We start from the raw sequence: 22,872 nt of genomic DNA, 5'->3' as shown, positions 1-22,872 counted from the left end.
TGTTTACTCCTCTAGTTTAGTGCATATCAATAACATTAAATAATTAATACAGAGTCATTTTTGATCATCTTAATTCTTTTAAGCATTTAAGCCAAATTCTCTCTGAAATATTTTAGTGAAATATTCTCTCTGCCTCTTTAGTGAAATTCCACTAGCATCCCAAAACCAGCAATCAAAAATTGAATATTGACCATTTTAGAGCCAATAATACTGTCTAGTTTACATTAAGAGTATAAGAGGAAGATTAAAACAAAAATAAAATGCCAATCATGACAAAAATTAATGCATTATTTACTAGTGTTGAAGAAAGTATTCTTACTTTCTACTAAAAGACAGATAAATTAATACAATTTGTCTTCTTAGTGAACATTCTCAACACTGATTCCTCTTAAATATATGAGGTATTGTAATCTGAAAGTTACACAAAATTGTATCATTAGATCACTCTCATTTTTTGTTACAATTTTTAAGTCCCCTCCCGTTCCTAGAACCAACAATCAACACATACTACACTCCAATGTTTAAAATGAATAAAAAGATACAGAGAAGTCTCAATAACAAAACCTACATTGAAAAGTTATGTGCTTTGAACCTTCTCATCACCTTACCAGGGTTTCTGCATGGGCAGTCTAAAAGACAACTCAGCAATGTCTGAATGGAACTGCAAACAATGGCTCCTTCACAAGTGGGTCTTTAATTGATTACGGCTGTGTTTATGGAAGCAGAAGAGAATTTATACAAAATGACAGATTCACTTCATTTTAAGCGAGTTTTACTGGCATTCGCATGGTAAGGGTGGTTTTTCTACTGACTAGTTCTGCTATCTTTCCCTACATATATCCCCTTGATTACTATCCAACTAAATAAACATTAAAAATGGTAACATATAACTTTTTACTAGAATTATCTTCTCAGGTTTTTTTTTTTTTTTTAATGAGGTAAAGTTTACATTTCCTGAGATACAGCTCATGTTTACTAAATTCAAAGTCCAGTTTCCCTGTCTCTTTGCCATATAGTCTTATATTAAATATTAGAGAAAATAATTAAGTAATAGGAAATTATTAGAACTCAATTTAGGGAGGTCCCACTTTTTTCAGTTTAAGTAATTGCAAAGATGGGAAATTTTAAATCATATGACTTGGCTAACCTATCCAAGTAGTAATACCCACTTTTATTATATAATTACCTAAAAATACTGATTTTAAAATTGTGTTACATATCTATAATGTCTTAATGTGGTGTAGTGCCATGGTCTTTCTAGTGATTTGGGACAAAGAGATTTTAAATTTTAACTATATTACCTCCAAGTCCAAAGGGTTTTCATTTGTCTGTTAACAGTGACCTCTACAGGTCAACTACATCAACAACATAGCATCCCTAGGTAGGTGCTCTGGAGTCAAAGGTTTATTCAATGAAGTTGTTTAATCGTAATATTAAATTTAAATTATATTAGACCCACAATGCCAATTTATATTTTAAATCTTTAAGCCTAACAAAAATCAACTTGTCTCAAAGTATCTGTGGACGCCATAATAAAAGTCCATGAAAAGAGAAAATATGTGTATTTACAGTATCAATTTTGATAATTCTATATAAATAAATTGGGAAATATTCTATTATTGCTTAAGTTACATTTATCATTTTGAATTTTTAAGGTAAAACTCTTTCTGACTCAAGTAGCCAAAAATTTAATTAATCTAATAACTAGACTTCCTAGTTTTAGTTATTTTTCTCTAGTTAAACGATATGTTCTAGTAAATGCTTAAAAACTATAATTTACTGTATTGCAACTTTCTGACTCCAACTTCTTATCCTTCCATCTACTTCCACGATCCTTTACCTCACCGGGCCCTGTTTTACTGACATTTGTTTATTTTCTCTATCCGCAGCCCAACACGTCAAACATTCTCTTGTCAATATCCTATACTCACTGACCCTATGTCATTTCATTGCTAAATATAACTCTAAACCTGAATAGCGTCTACCTGTCTGCCTTCTGTAGGCTTACTCTAAAGTGGAGGCGTTTAGTAGTTTAAGAATATGTTTAGGATCTATAAATAGTCCTCAATAAAACTAGGCAGCATCTTTGAAAATAATAACATATGCTTTGTTGATTAAAAAAAAGAAACCCTACTACTTTGAAAAATAAGATTATGAAATATAGGATAAAAAAGAATTATAAAAAAGTAGATATATTTTCCTAGCCAGAGAAATCAGGCAATAAACATAAGTGTGAAGTATCCAAGCTGGAAAGAAAGGAGTAAAACTGTCACTATTTTCAGATGACATGATATCACATGTAGAAAACCCTAAAGACTTCACCAAAAAACTGTTAGAACTAATAAACAAATTCAGTTAAGGTGCAGGATATAAAATCAATATACAAAAATAAGCTGTATTTATATACATTAATAATGTACAAACAGAGAAATTAGAGAATCTATACATGTATGTCTAACTGGGTCACAATGCTGCACAGTAGAAAGTTGACAGAACACTGTAAACCAGTTATAATGAAAAAAAATTAAAATCATTATATAAAAAAAGAGGAATTAAGAAAACAATTCCATTTACAATTTCATCAAAAGAATAAATACCTAGGAATGAATTTAACCACGGAGATGAACAACTTATACACTGAAAACTATAAGACATTAAGGTAAGAAAGCAAAGAAAATACAAATAAATGGAAAGACATTCCACGCCTCATGGGTTAGAAGAATTAATAGTTAAAATGTCCATCCTATTCAAAGTAATCCACAGATTCAATGTAATCCCCCAAAATTTCAATGGTATTTTTCACAAAAGTAGAACAAACAATCCTAAAATGCACATGTAACCAAAACAGAATCCAAATAGCCAAAAAAATATGGAAAAAGAACAAAGCTAGAGGTATCACATGTCCTGATCTCAAAAAATATTACAAAATTATAGTAATTAAAACAGTATGGCATTGGCAAATATCAGGCATATAGCTTAATGGAACTAAATAGAGAGCCCAGAAATAAACCCATGCATATATGGTCAGCTAATTTATTACAAATGAGCCAAACTTTTATAGCTTTATATGTGTGTGTGTGTGTGTGTGCATGCATGTGCACGTGTGTGTGTGTGTACTTTCAATAGAACTACATAAAATATTAAATTTATTACCACAGTGGGAGATTTTATCACACACTGATGAAATGTAACCATATACTGAGCCTTAACACTAGTCTCAAAAATTATGAAAATATTGACAACATTCATACCACATTATCTGATCCCAGTGGAATTAAACTGAACAAGTAAATAACCTGCAAATAACTAAAAAATCATTATATGTTTGCAAATCAAGAGAAAGACTTCATGTTGTTTCATGGGACAAGGCAGAAATCTCAGTTATAATCAGAAAATATTTTTGAACTGATTAAAAATATTACATTAAAACTTGTGTGGTATAGTCAAAGTCATATATAGAAGAATAGTTATAGCCTTAAATGCATATAGCAGAAAAATGGAAAATCAATAGCTGTAATAATTTAGAAAAGTAAAACAGCCAATTAGATACAAAGTAGAAGGAAAGAAGTAATACAGATAAAAACAAAAATTACAGAACAATAGAAAAGAGGACCAATTTAGAAAAGGGGTTTTTTTTAAAAAAAAAAAAACTAATGAAATCAATAAAACATATAATATTTGTTGAGTCAAAAGAGGGAAGACTGAAAGAGAATTAGAAATGAAATGGGGATAGAACTGCACACACTGCTAGTATTAAAGTTATAATAAAAAATAACAATAATTTTATGCCAATAACTTTTAAAAAGGTAGAATTGACAAAATCTCTAGAAACATCTTAATCTGAAGAATCTCACTTAAAAAATAGAAAAGTTCCATGACTATTAAAGAAATTGGATCTTAGATTTCCCATTGTGACTCAGTGGTAATGAACCTGACTAGTATCCATGAAGACAACAGTTCGATCCCTGGCCTTGCTCAGTGGGTTAAGGATCTGGTGTTGCCATGAGCTGTAGTGTAGGTCACAGACATGGCTGGGATCCAGTGGCTGTAGTGCAGCTACAGCTTTGATTCAACCCTTAGCCTGGGAACTTCCATATGCTGCAGGTGAGGCTCTGAAAAGACAAAAAAATTGAAAGAAATTGGATCTTGGTAAATCTTCCAATAAAGAAAACTTCAAGCTCAGAAAATTAGGTCAGCAAATTCTATCAAACATTCAGGAAACAAATAATTACAGTCCTCTACAAATACTATTCTAGGGATAAAGAAAAGAGTAAGCACTCACATTTCCCTTTATGAAGCTGACAAAATTTTGATTAAAAAAATATGGCAAGGATAGTACAAGAAATAATTAACTGGTTTATAGCACTCATAAACATGCATTCCAAAATTTAAAACAAAATATATCCAAACTGTACCCTCCAATGTATTTAAAAAAATAAAATTTTGTGATCAGATAGGTTTACTCCACAAACCTCCTTTAACATGAGGACAAAGTGGTTTGGACAAACCCACATTAAAGCCATTTTTTTCAGCTGGAAAAAAAAATTACTGAAAATAGATCAGCATCAAGTACCTAACAGAATAATAAAGATTACTTCTTGTTGTAGGATTATTTTATTTTATGTGAAGTAATACAACTTAAAATATTCTATGATAAATTAAGGATACATATTGTAAACACTAGAGTAGGCACTAAAAAATTATAAAGAGGTATAACTAAAAAGCTATGAGAAGAATTAAAGTGGAATTTTGAAAATCAGCTAAGATGATTGAATTGGGTTTAAAGGTGGGAATAGTGAAACAGAATTGGAAGACTACATAGTGTATATTCTGCTTAGAAATATTTAATTCTTTTAGCTCTCTTTTCATTTGGAATTGATTACAGTGACACATTACAAGTGGGATAAGGATTAATGTGTCATATTTGTTTGCCAAACACTGAAGAGACTATATCTTTGGTGCCAAGGTGTTTGTCAAGAGACAAGAATATATCTTGGTCAAAGGAGCCACTTGTTGACCTATTCTTTCAGCTATTCTAAGAACATTGACACCATTATGGTTAATGGGAAGTTGAACTTGGAAGTATCTGGGAAAGATGCCAGAATTAGATAGAATTTAAACTTTTAAGAAAATTTACTTGTTGCAACTTGGCTTGAGAAATCCTAATGACTACTTTGATGATAACTTTAAGAATGGCTTATGTCAATGAACTTGCAGAAGACATTGGAAATAAGAGTAACTAACACAAGGATCTCAGAGAAATGGTAACAATTGCAGAACAATCCCCAGACATGGGCAAGTAGGGTCCTTGTCTACCGGACCCACACGAGAGATGCCCCATACTTTGGAGTGACTGCCTTGTCAAGGCCATCTAAGCAGGGTTTCTCCAGTCCAGACCACTGTCCACAGGAACTTTGTTCCTGTTTTTCCCCTCTGGAGAACTCTCCAACTCTCCATCCTCTTGACCAGATGGCATGAGTGTTCTGGGATTTGTACCTATAGAAACCACGGCTGAGCCCTGGTTCCTGGAAGGTGGTTTAGCAGATGCATAATTTCTGCTGGCTGAAACAATATTTCTTTAACAGGCTATTGTGAGATTGGCCTCCAAAATGGTGGTGATTTGATGATTTTTGATGACACACTCATGTCAATCACAAGCCATGTTCAAGCTATGACTTACATTAGGCCCTCACCACACTTTGGTCTTCAGCTGTATATATGACCTTATGCATGGGCTATCATTTGCATGTTATTATAACCAGAGTGCCAACTTTGGTCAACAAGGGAAGTAGGGGTGGTAGCAGACTTTGTTCTGTAAATCCCTGCCACCCTCTCTGCAGACTCTATTCTACATGTTAAGCCATTTTCCCAAAGTGATCATGCCTATATCCTTTGAAGATTTTTGAAACAACTACTCTGTAATGCTGAAGGGCTCTTCCAATCAATGTCCTCTCTTGCTTTTAATTGATGTGGTGATTTCATGCTTTTCCAGGTAAGTTTTAAGCCTTGCCAGGTGAGGTACAGATGATCATTGCACAAATGGGGCTGATACCATCACAGTGTCCTCGGTTCCTATTTCACCACAACAAAACATTGAAATGGAGGACATTTTACAAATTTATTAAAATACATTTTCAGAGAGGGAGAGAGAGGACTCACGGGCAAGCAGGTTAAAAGGAGGGCCTGACTCACTCTGCAGTAGTCTTTATATCCCACAATGCAACCTGAATGGAGACCTAATTTGATCTTCTGATTGGTTTTATTTGCATGGGTAACAGGTTATATGGTGGCCAGGTGAGGAATGGGTGACATTCCTTGTCTAGCAGGGAGTGAGCAGCCCAGGCGGGTCAAGGTGGGGGAAGGGGCATTACAATGAGACACGGCGAGAGGCTTTTGGGTTTAATCTCCTTGAAGGGGACTTGAAGCCTGTAACAGGACCACTCTTATACTGCTCACAAGTCCCTCATCTCTCCTCCCCACTGATGCCAGTGCATGTAGATATGAAGCAGGAGATGGATGGGTCCCAGGCTGAGCAACTGTAATCTGTTCCCTGGGGACAGATAACTTCAAGATAAAAGATTATGGCAGGAGCAAGGAGGAGCTGAATCTTTTGGATAAAAGAAAGAGACCACCTATTTCTCATCCTTGGGGTCGAGACCTCCGGAACTACACACTGGCAGAAAAGGTGCCTCAGAGGTCAGAGAAAGGAGGGGAACCAGACCATAGTACATCCTGTCAACCTCCCAGAGACCCTTGTGCTAGAATCCATCATGGCTAAAAGATGCAAGTGCACATGGGGAGGGCCCTGAGTCAAACCAAAGCCAGATGAAGCAAAATGACTGGCCAGAGAAAACCCGGAAGGGGGCTGCTTCCATACAAGTGATTTAAACTACCTCCAAGTAGGTGTTGCTCTCTTCCTCTCTGGCTCTTTCTGTTTCTGTCTTTCTCTCTCCCTCTCCCCCACTCCCCTCCCAGCCTGCCTGTGCCTGTGCTTCCTCCACACCTATCGTCTCTCTCTTCTCTTTAAAAATAAACACATATTTGCCTCACTACTCTGAGTCTCCTTGCCAAATTCTTTCTCTGAAGGGACAAAGTTGGGGACCTACATCAGGTGGTTAGGGTTCAGCATTCTCACCTGACAGCCACCCAAGAACAGGGAGGAGTACAAGAATCTGCACTGAATGGGATCACCTTTTAGGAATGCAGTTACTGTGGTCTAAAGAGTTCAAGAGACAACATGGTTGAAAAAGAGGTTGCTCTATGTTTATGTGACAAAATTCCAAACACTAAGTTTAACAAGATTGGAAAAATATTATGCTTACTGCATTTTTTGAGTAAGACTTGCATAAATGTCACCACAATGAAGCATATACTTTGAGAGAGGCATCGTAAGCCAGTATTCACAGAAACACAATGGGTAATAAAGCATTGTAAGAAATGAAAAAAATAAATAAATAAAAAAGAGACAACAGGCCCAAAATGGAGTCACTTGTACTAATCTCCACATCAGTAAACCAAAACTGAACACCTAACTTCATTGCAGTTTTAAACTCTCCCAGGAATACAACTTTGTCAACCTGGAATCATTTGTTCGGCACTAATAAGGTAATCTGCTCATTAGGCCCCTTCTTTCCCCCATAAAAAGATCATGTTGCCTAAAACAATCTACCCTTTGCCAGAGCTTCCTTTTCCCACCCTCTATGCTTATTAAGTCTTTCATTTTGCTCAGCTCTGCAGACCTCCTTTCTATTTGCTAGATAGGGTGCTGCCCGATTCTTGATCGTTGAATAAAGTCCATTAGATCTTTACTCGGTTGAACTTCGTCTTTTAACACCAACATTAAATAATATTGGAAATGCAGAGGCAAAAAGACTGAGACTGTTTCAGTAAAAATATATTTTAAAAATAAGTGTTGCTATCTTTTTCTTCTGGTGGGAGCTATGACATTAGCCGGAATCACACCTTTGACAATAATGAAAAGAAATAGTTCTTAAACAGGAAGGGATGGTGCCTGAATGCTATGAAGAATCTTTATTTGCACTAGCTAGCAATAAAAAATATGCATGTGCCTCTTCTCTAACTCCAATTCTAAATCTTCAGAATAAGCCACTATGTCTCCTATCGGCCCATGAATTTTGTAGTTTTTAAAGTCAATTTACTTATTTCTATAGTGAGATACACCAGAAATATTCTTCTGGTGTCCCATACATCCTAGCAGTGGCCCTACTTTTTGAAAAAGGCTGGCGCGGAGGATGAGTGTAAAGGAAGAGGAGAGTTAAAAGTTGTTTTTGAGTGTCCATATTTGATATTTTATATTAATTCCTCTTTTAATCCTCACAACTGGCCTATAAAATAGACATATAATTAACACTGGCTAAGAAAGAGAAACTCATAAAAGTTGAACAAGTGATCTTCCATGGTATTCTGGTAAAAATGAAAGTAGGCAGCAGAGACATAAAAAAAGCCCGACTGGTTTTTTTCTGTGATCACCAGGTTTTTTTCTTTCAAGGCAGACAATCTCCCTTCCGGCCAATCATAATATATAAGAGATTATACAAATATTAGCTAACATTTAGACAATCCTAATCATATACCAGACATTGTTCTAGGTGTTTTACATATATTAACTTGTCATTAAAACATCCTAATGAGGAAGATACTATTATTACTATTTTCATCACCATTTTGCAGCAGAGACAATTGAAACAGAGAGGCTAGGTCATTTTTCTAAAGTCACAAAACTGGTTGGTGGTGAGTGGAATTTTAACCCAATCAGTCAGTCTTCTGTGTCTATGCTTTAATCACTATGCAATATAATCTCCATGCATAGAACAGAAGTGAAGAGTGCAAACTCTTGTAATGCCAGATCAGCAAAACAGATCAGCAAATACATGGGTATTTTAACACTGAAATATTACATATCCTTAAAGTTGGGCTTAAGTTTTTTTTTTTAAGTGCTTAAAAATACTGCATTATCAGATCAGAGAAGTTATAATAAATTATGACATTTTATCTAATCTAAGATGCTATCAATTGGATGTCCCACTATCTTTTATGATACAATATTATTAGCAAGTGCTCCTAGTTATATAAAGGTAAATGCTTTTTCACTTACAATTTTTATTTAAAACATTATTTTATTTATTTATAGATTTTTAACATACATCACATGATTAAAATGTTAGTAAAAGAAATTAGTTTATTTCTAAAAAATTGATCATAAAGTCTGACTCTAGTATATCATGTTTTCAACTTGGAGTCATCGTTTTCCAAGTTTTTAAACACAATATCATTCTCTATTTCATCAAATTTTGTTGGTGATACAGCATTTCTTAAAAGACCCCTGCTTTGTTGTCTCTAAGATTTGTCTTTTGAGCTTCTGATATCCATTCTGGAAACTGTGATGCTAGAGCTTTTCTATTTGAAAGCTCATAGTATTATTTCTTCCTCAGCTGAATTACATTTTGCTGAAAGTTAAGCAGCTTCTGTTCAAAAACAATACAAAGTTGTTTTGTTTCGTTTTTTGTAACAAACGATGTTTCAGTGCTTTAAGAATATCTTGTGTGATTATGAATTTGGTCATTCAAGTCTCTCTAAAGACAATTTGATTTATATATTTCAATTGACTTGGTAATCTCTTCTGTTTCAGTTGCACTTTTTAATGCACAGTAACAATACTTGTAATTACAACAATATTCAGAACTCAGTAAGATGAGTAAAACAGAAATAGCTATGTATATGTGCAGGCATACCATAATTGACATTTAGTTGATAGGAGTTGTAAGATGCATCCTACTTTTGAAATATGTTAGTATTTGGGATAAAATGCATCTTCAGTTGGATAAAATGTGATAGCTTACCACATTGCTCATCTGAAGACATAAACATGTCTGTCTAACCCTCACTATCACTACCTTCACTATCCATAGCTTTCTCATCCTCCCTTTCTTTGCTTACCCAACAGGAACATTTTTAATTTCCCCCAACTTCATGGTTTAGAATAAAGATAGTAAGCTTCCAGCACTGGGATACCAGGAGAAACAGAGACTAATAGCAAAAAATGACCTATATCCCTCACTGAAGTTAAGTATCCAACATTTTGAAGGCTATAATGTATTATAAGAATGTGCCCAGTTCTGTCTAGATCTGTATGGCAAGTCAGACTCATAGTAGAGAGTCAAGGATGTTTTGCAAAATTCAAGAGCTGTGATCGTTTTATCATTAACCCTTTGCTCTTTCCTCTAAAAGCTACTGAAAAGACTTAGGGAAAGTTTAGAATTAGAGTTCAACTGGACTCTTGTATCTCCAGAGTGAAAGGAATTAACTATACTTTTTTTGTAAAGTAACCATTAAGATCTTGACATGTACCCTTTTAAAGTCTGTACCTTTACATTTTTTTACTCCAATTTTAAAATACTATTTTAATACTACTTTTTCTCTGAATAAACCACACAGAAACAACCAAAGTCAATATATTTTTTAAAGTAGCTCAAGAGCTTACAGATAATAGAGTTTAGAGAATAAGAAACAAGAAAATAATTTTTGATTAAGATTTATTTATCAAACTGAAATCTTAATATTCCTTAACAAACTAAGTCATTCTCAGTTCTTAATAGACTAAATGGGAAAAGTATTGCAAGAATTTGGTCTATAATTACATTTTTAAGTACAATTTTTTTAGTGATTTTTGTTTTATCTCTGCAATAATACTATTTTGAGTATTTTTACATATCAGAGATTCATGGTAAGTGCTCAATAAATGTCCATTATTATTATTTTCAATTTTTTTTCCTGCATATAAATCCTTGAGCTTTAACTCAAGAAAACTAAGTCTAATTAAAAGTATCTTAAAGAAAAGAATATTTATCCTATTTGCTATGTTTCTCCTGAATAGGGTCTATTACTGGTGATCTACAGTAGTTAAAGGATCTAGTTGACTTAAATACAAATTTAACTTTGTTTGAAATTTATGCACTTCCACTGAACATATTATTGTCCATCCAGATGATTACTTACTACAAATATCGAAAAGATTATCTCCTATTGCTATTATATATACGTTTTATAACAAAGTAAGAGTGAAGCATAATCTTTTTTAGATAAAATACTGTATTTGTAAGAAGTAGAAATAAAAATATTATTTTCCACCCCCTGACATTTTATAAGAATTAGGAAAAAAAAATGCCCAAACTAGTTCAAATGGTTTAGATGAGATAGTGGAAAAAGAATTCATGAGAAAGTTTTCCCTATTAAATTGAATTAGCAATTGATAGCAGAATATTAGAAAGCTTCATTTACTTAAATGTTTATCTTGTTAAGTATTATTATTCTTAGAACTAGTAATTAAGCAAGTCTTCTAGGCAGAAGTTCAATATAAAAATTAGTGCCTTATTTTATCCTACTAAAAAGTACAGCATTATTAAGTTTTCACATTATATTCTGCAATCACAAATCGTTAACTTTCTCAGCATGCTACTAAATAGTGCATTGTAATCCAGAATGTGACTCTAATTAGCTCTTAAATGAATTTATTTTAAAGGAACTGAATGGTATCTAAGAGTATTTGTTTGGTAAACACAGTATTTGAGGGATATTATTAAATATAAGAGAACATGTTGGCAATCAGTAAATGAAAAAACAGAACTGAATTTTTTAAAAAATTATATTGAGACATATAACATTAGTTTCTGGTGTACAACATAATGATGCAATATATGTATATATTGCAAAATGATCACCAGAATAAGTCTAAATTAACATGTATCACCTTATAATTTTTTCTTGTGATGAGAACTTTTAAGATCTGTTCTCTTAGCAGCTTTCAAACATACATCAGGGTATTTTTATCAGCAGTGACCATGCTGTACATTGCATCCCCAAGATTTATGTTTTACATCTAGAAGTTTGTATTTTTTGACCAACTTCACCCATTTTTCCTACCTTCACCCTCTGTCTCTGGTAACCACCAACCTGCAGAACTAAATTTTTTCAAGCTATAAAAACTGTACAGGAGTTCCCATCGTGGCTCAGAGGTTAGCGAACCCAACTCGCATCCATGAGGACACAGGTTCAATCCCTGGCCTCACTCAGTGGGTTAAGGATCTGGTGTTGCCGTGGGCTGTGGTGTAGGCCACAGACGCAGCTCCGATCTGTCATTGCTGTGGCTGTGGCACAGGCCAGTGACTACAGCTCTGATTAGACCCCTGGCCTGGGAACTTCCACATGCCTCGGGTGCAGCCCTAGAAAAGACAAAAAGACAAAAAGACAAAAAAAAAAACTGCACAAAATTTTTCAAATTTTAATATTAATGAACCAACAGTGAGCCACTTAAAAAATGGCCTTACTATTCAACAAAATGGATAACAATTGGTGATAGGTAAAAGTAAAGAAAATGTGAGTAGGCTGACAAATTTTATGTTCTGTCAATGCCTTCTAGTCACAGACCACCAGGAACACACCTATAGCTGAACAAGTTAAGTTTATTGCTTGGTGCTGGGAGAGAGAATGCATATGACAGAGAACTGCGGGAGTTTGCAGTAAGGGGATGTTAGAAAACACTTATGAGATCAGGGCTATGGTTGGATGATTTGGGGGAGGGTGCAAGTGGGGATGCCCTGAATTTGGTTCTATCAGAAAGCAGGACAGTTTTCTAATTGGGTATCTCAATAAATCTTATTTGTTAAGAAAGAGAGGCGAGCAAGGCTAAAGCTATAACTGGCAAAGAAGTAACAGTCACCCATATTAGCTACAAGAGGGAAGTGTTTTGCTATTTGTGGCTTCCACAATTATTGATGTTTTGTTTGTGTTCAGATGTGATTGTAGAGTGGGTTTATTTTTGTCTTGCTGCATCATGGTCACACAGCCTTGTCTGATGTTGGTGTTCTGTGAAATTATTCTATGCACAAAACCCCCACAAATATTTAGCTAAAAATGTCAGGTCACTTAATAGGAACACCAAAGCCTGATTGATAGTATTAGGCTAGCTCCCATATACCCAAATAATTTAATATGATGCAACCATTTATAATGCTGTTTAAAGTTTTTAATGAATGATATAAGGAAGCTTTTATGCTACATCAAGAAATAACAAAAAAGCAAAATAGAAGCCTATCCGCACATATGTGATCATAACTATATAAAGGCATATACAGAGACTAGAAAGAACTATAGCATAATGTTAATCATGAATATTTAATAATAATAATAATGATACATTTAAATATTCCTTAAAACTCTTCTTTCTTTCCAAATTTTTGACAAGTATGGTAGACATGTTGTCCTTTCCTTTCCCATACACTCATTTCCTAGAATCTATAGTAACCACAGACCCTTGAAAAGGCAGGCTTTTATGACCTTTCACTCACCTCCTCACATCCAACCATGGATAATCATCTATCCCAAAACCGATCAAGATACTGGCAGTCCAATGATAAATATTTCAAGAAATGTACTGAGACAAAGAGATCACAATCAATTACTGATAAGAAGAGATGCTGAGCAGTCATAGTTTGTAGAATTGTTGCTGGTGGTTCTAATGGGCATTGTACAACAGGAATAAGAAGGTGGTAAAAGATAAAGAGAAATAAAGTAGATCAGCAGCAGACAGAAAAGTAGAAAGCAGATTTTAGAGTCCATAGGGCTTCTGAAAGTAACAGAGTGATCTCAGTTCCTGACATCCCCAATCCCATATTCCATAAAGTCCAACATAAATCACTTTCATTCTTTGGGATCCTGAGACATTAGTGGTTTTATAATAAACAATATCTTACTTGACCTAGTTTAAGTTAGTTTCTGTACCTTGAAATCAAAAGAATTTGACAGAGTAGATGAAAAAAAAAATGTAGCAGAACATCTTAATATACTTCCTTTCCTATGGAAAAAAGGAACAGGAATATCAGGTAGAAGAGAACGTGTCCCTGCGAGCATAAAATTCAACTGTATTTTGTATTTCAGAGCTAATATGTTTTCTTTTATATGACTAGTTGAAGTCTCATTTAAAAGCAGAAGAATGAGTCAGACTGGCAGAAGGGGACATCCAAGAGATTCCAAGCACAGGAGGATTCTGGATATACTGATGCTGGTTCTGATATGCAGAAGAAAAAATTCCTCTAGGTACTAAGTAAACCCCCGCTGACAGGAAATGAAGATCTTTGTCCAAAAACCATAAGGAATTAGACCCTACTAACAGCCTGAATGAGCTTGGAAGTGGTTCTCCCTAGAGGCTTCTCTTAAGAACTCAGCTAACCAACACATTGATTTTTGTTCCCTAGAACAAAAATCTAGAGCAGAGGAGTGAACTGAGAGCTAAGGTAGACTTCTGACCTGTGAAATTGTAAGATAATAAATTTGGGTGTTTTAAGCCACTAAATATGTAGTAATTTATTACGGTAGTAAAAAGAAACTAAAATACTATCTTAGACTATCTATCCCCAGTTGAGCATTCAGATGACTATAGCCACATAAAAATAACAGGTGAGCCCAGCCCAACTGCTTAAAAGTGATGTTTTAAGCCACCAAATTTTCAAATGATTTGTTAGGTAGTAAAGAAATGACATAGAAAAAAGTATTGAGAATCGAGGTCTGGTGTATCAAAAATCTAAAGCAAATGAATGGCATTGGCCTAAAGACTGCGTGAAGGATGGAGCCTTGAAAAGCAGAGAGGAAATTGTTGACAAAGGCTGAAAATGTGATGAAACTGTGATAGGAAACTAGAAATAGAAACTATGTGCCTAGATAATATATTTTAGTAAGAGTGTAGATAGTGAGAAAAGCAAAGTCAGATCTTTGGGAAACAAAAACATTAAAGGGATTCAGAGAGAAAGAGGCTACAGTAAAGGAGATTGATAAGTAGCGTCTGAGGAAAAAGACTAGGGAGAGGACCAGGAAAGAATCATTCAAGCGAATCAGTAATGAAGAAGGGGGCAGAAAGTTGTTTTGTGTGTGTGTACATCAGAAAAACTCTGAACGTATATACAGTGAAATGATAATCATCTCTGATTGGTAGGATTACTATTGAGTTTTTTCCTCCATTGTATTAGTATTCTCTAATTTTCCTACTACAAAAATGTGTAAACCAAGGGTTTTTGTTTTTCTCCTTAAATTATTGAAGACATCTACAAGGAGTGTGCAGAAGTACTAAAACGCCACAGAGAAATAAATAACAAGGAAAAAGAAGTGTTCACTTGATTTGGCATTCAATAGATTATTCGCAAATTACAAAATCATTTTGGAGTTTCCACTGGGGCTCAGGGGGTTAAGAATCCAACTAGAATCCATGAGGATGTGAGTTTGATCCCTGGCCTTGCGCAGTGGATTGAGGATCTGGTGTTTCTGTGAGCTGTGGTGCAAGTCGCAGACACAGGATGAATCTGATGTTGCTGTAGCTATGGTGTAGGCCAGCAGCTGCAGCTCCAATTCGACACCTAGTCTGAGAATTTCCGTATGCCACAGGTGCAGCCCTAAAAAGAAAAAAATAAACAAATAAAATATTTAAAAAATTAAAAATCATTTCATTTGAATTTGGAACATGAATAGAGGTTGAGGAATTAATGGGAGCATCCACTTCACAGAGATGCCATTAATTACTAAACAAGAAAAAGTGGGTGAGGAGCTTGAGCAGTGCCTGATACAATGTTAATAGAATAAGCATTCAGTCAACAAATATGAGATAATAATTCTAGGGAAGGATGGCAATATCCTTATCATGGTAGACTGGCTTCTTTAGCAAGTCCTTTGTCTTCTCTTAATCTCAGTTTCCTCATCTGTAAATCGAATATAGGGGACATTCTGTCAGACAGTTAAGAATTTGATATGCGCAAAGCTCAAGCTCTAAACTTGGGCTTAGAAATATTTCTGAATTACTGAGTAAAGGAATGGAGAGAGCAAGCCTATAACATCCTCTATAAGAAGTTTGACTGTGAAATAAAGGAGTAAGCATAATCAAGGTACAGAGAGCTAAGGAAGACTGTTTCAAGATAGGAGAAATCAAATATATATATTTATTTCCTGAAGAGAATGCAACAGTAAAGAGTGATGAAGCTATGGAAAAAGAACTTGGTTAATTTGTGAAATAATATTGTTGAAGAAATGGCAGTGGATGGGCTCTAAAGCATAGGAAAGGCATTTGTCTCAGTGATCTTTCATGTAAAACAAAAATAAATAAATAAGTAAAGATAGGCATCAATATGGAGGACAAAATCTGTAGGAAAATATTTTTTGGTGTGTCCCAGCTTGAGTGCGCCTCCACCTGAAGTGTGAAGACTGTTAAATTTTGATCCACAAGTTTGATAGCAACAAAAATAATGACGATAATAATAATATTTTTGTTTTGCTTGGTGTATTATAAAGGCATCCCTTCCCCCACAAAAAGAGAAATTTAGAAAGGTATTTTACTGAATTAAAAAAATGAAAGATATTTACTTGCCTGAGCAGTGCCTTATCCAAACACCTTACCTCCAAATTATCGCTAGGTCCCACATATCTTTATACAATTAAGCCTCAGTAATTTGAATTCCCACTTCATATAAACACTGGTTAACACAAGGTATGTGCTTGTTCCCAAGTACCTCGAATTAACATTTTGAACACTTTCAATTTTTTTGGTTCTGTAAAAGGAACATTTTAAAGGTATTTTTGGCAGGTGCTTTGGCTAGCTTCACTGAATCCATTCATTAGTACAAGGAGGCATTTTCCACTGGTTGCAGACCAAACCTAAGGTAAAGCCTACTGGGTAAACACTCCTGTTTACTTGTCACAGTAAATTATTTGATTTATAGTTGAACTAGTTTGCTATACACAATAGTTTTGTTTGAAAAATTAAAAAACAACATATAGGGACCAGGACAGATGGTTGGTAATATGTTAAGGACAATATAACACCATAATGTTTTAAATAAAGTAAATGATAATATAATTTGTATAGCTATACTGCAATTATCATTATCATCACTATCATTATTTTATTTTCATGTGGAGTATAAATTTCTCCTAGAAAGGATCTAGCAACAATTTTGGTTATGCCTTTGTATTGACCAGGGTATTCCAGTGAAATAGAATCAACAGGATATATACAGACGAGATTTGTTTTAAGGAATTGGCTTACCTGATTATGAAGGTTGACAGGTCCAAAATCTGCAGGATGGGCTGGGTGCCTAAAGACCCAGTGGAGAGTCAATGCTGCAGTTCAAGTTGAAGGTCTTCTGTTACAGAATTCCCTCCTACTCAGGAGAGGTCTATTTTTGTTCTATTCAGGCCAAGTGATTGGATGAGGCCCATCCACATTACAAAGGATAAACTACTTTACTCAAAGTCCAGCAATTTAAATATTGACTTCATCTAAAAGCACCCTCACAGAAACATTTAAAATGTTTGACCACGTGTTTGAGCACCACAGACCAGTCAATTTGACACATAAAAACTGTCATCATGTCCTTTCTTAATTGTAATCAAGTACAATGCAACTTTTAAGATTGGGCTGGAAGGATACTTGTCAGAAATAGAGTTGAGTGTAAAAAGTCTACCAGGGAGAAAACTGTCAGATGTCCATCTTCACTTCAATCACTTATACACTGGAAAAATAAACTGTAATGCAAGGCATGCCACTCTGCCTGTCTTTGTCCTCCATCCCACTCCCTACCCCCTACCCCTACTCAGAAAAGCCACCAATATTAGTCTTACATCAGCCTTATTCCAAAATGCAGGCAGGCAGTAGCCTATCCTGTTTCTCCCCTCCTCTCATTCACCTCTCTCTTCTGCTTCCCTCCTCTCAATTCTTCTCTTTGGCCATCTCCAAGCCCAAGGATTTGTGATCACCGGCTCTGGTGAGGTATGTTTGGCATCTAACACCTTACACAAGAGGGAATAAAGACATGACAACTGGCCCAGTCATGCAAGGGCAATAACAGCACCAAACTCTTTTCTTTTCTTTTTTTTTTCCCTCTTTTTACAGCCACTCCTGCAAGTAGTTCCAGGCTAGGGGTCAAATAGGAGCTGCAGCTGTGGCCTACACCACAGCCACAGCAACATGGGATCCAAACCACATCTTCACCTTACACCACAGTTTGTGGCAATGCTGGATCCTTAACCCACTGAGCAAGGCCAGAGATAGAACCCACATCCTCACAGGGACAATGTTGGGCCCTTAACCTGCTGAGCTACGATGGTAACTCCAGCAAGCTCTTAAGATGACTATTCCTTAATAGTCAGAGGATAGAATTTCTGATTTCTTACTCCCTGTACGAGTGCATTAACACACACACATTTTGTAATTTCAGAGAGTAGTTAAAAATTAGGCCATGTAATTAGAATAACTCAGATGAAGAAGATATATACTATGCATTTTTATGGTATGTATTTCAAATATAGTATTACCAATTGTTTAAGACAGAATTTTATTCTCACACAAGTTAAAGGCCTATGCTGATATGGCAGTTGTGCTATACACGCTAATCAGAGGGTAAGCCTTCTTCTATCTTGAGGTTTGTCAACCTCTGTCTTCCTAGATGACTCACTATTACCTCTACAAATTCTAGGTAATGAAAAAGGAAGGAGGGAAGGAAAGGCATTCCCCTTTAAGGGTATTTCTACTTAAAGGAGGCAGAAATTACATAAGTTCACATGCCATTGTCCAGCACATAAACACACTAGCTTGAAGGGAAACTGAGAATCTTCTTTAGTCTAAATGACCTTATCAGTACTACAAGAAGAGGGAAACGGACGGTGGAGCATAAATAACCAGCAGTGTCGACAACACGTCTAAACTTGAGTTTAATAATTATAGATAGAGTGTACGCATGTACACTATTTACGCCTGTATACACACATACATATTTAAAGGAAAAAGTAGATAGTGTGATCCATAGCTTGAAATTAATTAAAACTGTAATCATACATCTGCTATTAGGGTGATATAACTGTCACTAAGAATTTGCTGAATGTTATAAGGCATATTATATTCATTTTGATTGATTCTGAAAATCTGTAAGCATTGGTAAATTTCTCTATTTATATAAAACAAACCATGAGGTTTACTTGTTAATAATCACGTGGAAAAATCTCTTTATAAATAAGTATCAACTATTGCCACAATTGTGCTTATAACTAACCACTCCAGAACTTTGAGACATACAACAATAATCATTTTATTCTTGCTCACCCATCTATGTGCTGGCTGGAGGTTGGTTGATTTTCGTTTTTGGGGGAGAGGCATGCCCATGGCACGCAGAAGTTCCTGGGCCAGGGCTCAAACCGGCAGCACAGCAGTGCCCTAAGCCACAGCAGTGATAATGCCAGGTCCTTAACCTCTGATCTACTAGGGAACTCCCAGCCTGGTTTAAACTGAACTTGGCTCCAAGCTGTATGTCAGGCCCAAGTCTGCTCCATATGTCTCTGTTGGATCAGTGGGACTAGTGGGTTATCTGGGACATGTTCTTCACTTGACAAAAACAGAAGCACAAATGGGCAGACTCAACTACCGCATTATTTTTTTAGGCTTTCACTTGTGACACTGCTAGTAAAGAATTCAAGCCCCAAATTAAGGGCTGATGAATTACCTCCTGGACACCTTGAGGCATGGCAAGGGTATTGATATATATTACCACTATAAGGAAGTGAAAATTGAGACCACTACGTCAGTCTAGTGTAAGATATTGTGCTATTCCAAAGTGATTGTAATTTCACTTTGTGTATTAGTCTTATTTCTATAATATAATTCACTTGTTAAATACTTACTTGGCTACAATTATGTGCAAGGCACAGACATTTTTCCAAAAAAATTAAGACAGATCCCATGACTAATAGAAAATTAGTCTGGTGAAAGATTACAACAAAATTAAAAGCAATTATAGTATAATGTGGTGAGTTCAGTGATAAAGATGTGGACAGCATAATACACACATATGAGGAGAGGAATCTCTTTCAGCCTAGAGAAATAGGAAGAGTATTGAGAAGATTTCCTGGAATAGATGTCTTAAAAAATCCCATGGGAGGAGTTCCCATCCTGGCTCAGTGGAAATGAATCTGACTAGTATCCACAAGGATGCAGATTTGACCCCTGGCCTTGCTCAGTGGGCTAAGGATCCAGCACTGCCTTCAGCTGTGGTGTAGGTCACAGACGAGGCTCAGATCTGGTGTTGCTGTGGCTATGGCATAGGCCAGTGAGTACAGCTCAGATTCGACCCTTATCCTGGGAACTTCCTTATTAAAAAAAAAGAAAGAAAGAAAGAAAGAAAAAGTCCCATGGGGAGAAAGGGAATTAAATTTTGTCAGTTTTCTTTCACGCATTAAAACTGCCCAAAAAATCTCAGAGGAATTTTACTCACATCCTTGGGTTTGCCGGGGAGGTTCTGCTTTACAAGTTCTTCATTCTCCTCTTGAAGCCAGTAGGAAGCCATGGTATATTCTTCTCACAGGGTTAGCAAAGAGCTAGAGGGACAGCCTGAAAGAATAAGCACAGTGTTCTGTCTTCTAAGATCCCACTGACCAAGGCAACTCACCTGACTGAGCTCAACAGCAAGGGGTTAGGAAGGACGTGTACTCCTTTTATTGTGTGTGGCTAGAAATTGAGAGGTTGCAGGGCAAAGGACTACATGGAGGGGGAAAGAACTGAAGTAAATAATTCAACCTATCATACAAATACAAGTAAAATAATCACTAAAAAGCCAATTCTCTACAAATACTGATCTATCAATCTATATCTATCAATAAATAAAAAATGAATATATAAAATACATAAATATATGTATTTAGTCCATTTCATGTGATTTAGTCCCTATCATACAGGCAGTATGGTTATGTTTGGACATTAATAAATATGTATTATTGGAGTTCCCGTCATGGCTCATTGGTTAACGAATCCGACTAGGAACCATGAGGTTGCAGGTTCGATCCCTGGCCTTGCTCACTGGGTGAAGGATACGGCGTTGCCGTGAGCTGTGGTGTAGGCTGCAGACGAGGCTCCGATCCCATGTTGCTGTGGCTCTGGCGTAGGCTGGCAGCTACAGCTCCGATTCGACTCCTAGCCTGGGAACCTCCATATGCCGTGGGAGCGGCCCTCGAAAAGGCAAAATGATAAAATATAAAAAAATAAATAAATAAATAAATAAATAAAAAATAAATATGTATTATTAATACACACCACACTAATTCCTACAGTACTGGGAATGATCACTGATTCCATAGTCTGTAATGATAATAATGAACACATGTATTTAATATGTAGTTATAATTTTATGTCATTTTTCCATATTTTCACAGAATTAATTTGTAAGATAAATTCACAAATACATCAATTAAAACCTTAATTAAATGATCAGGACCATATTTGGTAGCTATAACATGGAATCTGATTTTGTAGACTGGCGTTATAAAGTGAAATACGGTGACCATTAACAGCTAACATTCCTTGAGCTCTGACAGGCACTTTATATAGACTAGCTCATTAAATCCTAACAGAAATTCTTGGGCTTGATACTAGAATTATTTTACAGATGAGGTTCAGAGAAGTAAAGTAATTCCTCATTATCACAAAATAATGAGTTTTTCCTTATCTATTTATGCCTATCTGTAGCTTAATATCTTAAACATAAATCTGCTTTTCTTCAATTACCAAATATTTCAAGCAATGATAATCCAAATTTTTCCTACTAAACAATAATGCCCTTAATTACTTTATTCATTTACTCATTACATGTTAACTGAGCAGTTAAAATGTACAAGAACTTACCACAGGAACTGGGGACAAAGATATTAAAAGTATGATATGGTCTGTAACTCTCATGAAGCTTTCAGTCTGAAAAGTTTAATAAATATGTCCTGACTGATTGAATGGCAGACTCATGACTGTGGGCCTGCCCATCTTTCACATTCAAATTTTGGATTCTCTGTTATGTGCTTGAAAACCACAAAACAGAGATTTTTAGAATTGTTCCTAAACCTAAAGATATATATCTGAATAAAGAACTGAAGAAATCACCTATAAATAAACTAAATCAATCGGTTAGATTTTTTTGATTGTTAACGACATGCAACAAAGTTGGATGTCATTAAAAAAGTTAACGTAAAGAAGAAAATGTAGTGCCAGATCTGTCCTCAGGTTAGAAACAAAACTGAACTAGAAAATATCACACACACACACACACACACACTGGAATACTACACATCGAGAAAAAAGAATGAAATCTAGGAGTTCCCATTGTGGCTCAGCAGTAAAAAACCCAACTAGTATCCATGCAGGTTCGATGCAGGATGCAGGTTTGATCCCTGGCCTCGCTCAGTGAGTTAAGGATCCAGCATTGCCATGAGCTGTGGTGTTGGTGTAATTTGCAGACATTGCTCAGATCTCATTGCTGTGGCTCTGGTGTAGGCCAGCAGCTACAGTTCCAATTCGACCCCTAGACTGGAAATTTCCATATGCCGTGGGTGCAGCCCTAAAAAGACCAAAAAAAAAAAAAAAAGAATGAAATCTAGCCATTTGCAATAACATGGATGGACCTAGAGGGCATTATGCTAAGTGAAATAAGTAACATAGAGAAAAGACAGACACCATACAATTTCATTTATTGGTGGAATCTAAAAAAAAACAAATGAACCCCCCCCCAAAAAAAAACAGAACAGAAAGAGTCATAGATACAGAGAAAAAAATAAGTGGTTGCCAAAGGGGAAGGGGGTAGTGGGATGAGTGAAAGAGGTGAGAAATTAAGATGTACAAAATTCCAGTTGCAGACCAAGTGAGGGATGAAAGGAACATTGTGGGAATATAGTCAATAGTTATAAAACATCTTTGTATGGTTACAGGTGGCAACTAATTGTGATCACTTTTTATTGTACAGAACTATCAAATCACTAGGCTGTGCACCTGGAACTAACATAATGTTG

The 22,872-nt window shown here is 35.5% G+C and overlaps 1 long non-coding RNA gene across 2 annotated transcripts in view; it reads right to left on the bottom strand.

Annotated features, from left to right (window-relative positions):
- The window catches only part of LOC125129923 (uncharacterized), a 269,500-nt gene that overhangs the window by 236,314 nt on the left and 10,314 nt on the right, over nucleotides 1–22,872 (bottom strand). For both annotated transcript variants that reach the window (XR_007135597.1, XR_007135596.1), the window contains exon 2: nucleotides 20,319–20,434. This is a non-coding gene — a long non-coding RNA (uncharacterized LOC125129923). The remainder of the gene's footprint in view (nucleotides 1–20,318; nucleotides 20,435–22,872) is intronic.

Source organism: Phacochoerus africanus, chromosome 6 (assembly GCF_016906955.1).
Source record: "Phacochoerus africanus isolate WHEZ1 chromosome 6, ROS_Pafr_v1, whole genome shotgun sequence".
In the NCBI taxonomy this organism is placed as follows: Eukaryota; Metazoa; Chordata; class Mammalia; order Artiodactyla; family Suidae; genus Phacochoerus; species Phacochoerus africanus.
The sequence above is the reverse complement of the archived record's forward strand: the minus strand, read 5'-3'. Positions and strand labels throughout refer to the sequence as shown.